Raw genomic sequence first — 639 nt, 5'->3', positions numbered from 1 at the left:
TTTCTGGGTTTCATGGTATCAGGGCGCGGTATTGAGGCCAATCCAGAGAAAATTTGCGCCATCCAAGAGATGACCGCCCCAAGGTCGATCAAGGAGGTTCAGTGCCTCACGGGAAGGGTTGCAGCTCTTAATCGCTTTGTCGCGAGGTCGGCCGAACGATGTTTGCCCTTCTTCCAAACCCTCAAGCAGCCGAAGAACTTCTGTTGGACCCCTGAATGCCAACAGGCATTCGAAGAATTAAAAGGCTACCTTAGCTCACCTCCACTGCTGGCGAAGCCCGAACCTGGGGAGGAATTATTTTTGTACCTGGCAGTCTCTCCCACAGCCCTCGCAGCGGTCCTTGTCAAAGAAGAAATAAAAGTCCAGCGGCCGGTCTACTACATTAGCCGCGCGCTGAGGGACGCCGAGACCAGATATACTAAATTAGAAAAACTGACCTACGCCTTGTTGATTGCAGCTCGGAGACTCCGACCTTACTTTCAAGGGCACACGGTGACACTACTCACCGATCAACCGATCAAGGTGATTTTGCACCGAGCTGATACCTCTGGAAGAATGGCAAAATGGGCAATCGAGCTCACAAAATTTGACATCAACTACAAACCTAGACTAGCAGTAAAGGCCCAAATATTGGCAGAT

The sequence above is a fragment of the Elaeis guineensis genome, chromosome 1 (assembly GCF_000442705.2).
Source record: "Elaeis guineensis isolate ETL-2024a chromosome 1, EG11, whole genome shotgun sequence".
NCBI classification, from domain to species: Eukaryota; Viridiplantae; Streptophyta; class Magnoliopsida; order Arecales; family Arecaceae; genus Elaeis; species Elaeis guineensis.
This window is presented reverse-complemented; position numbering follows the sequence as displayed.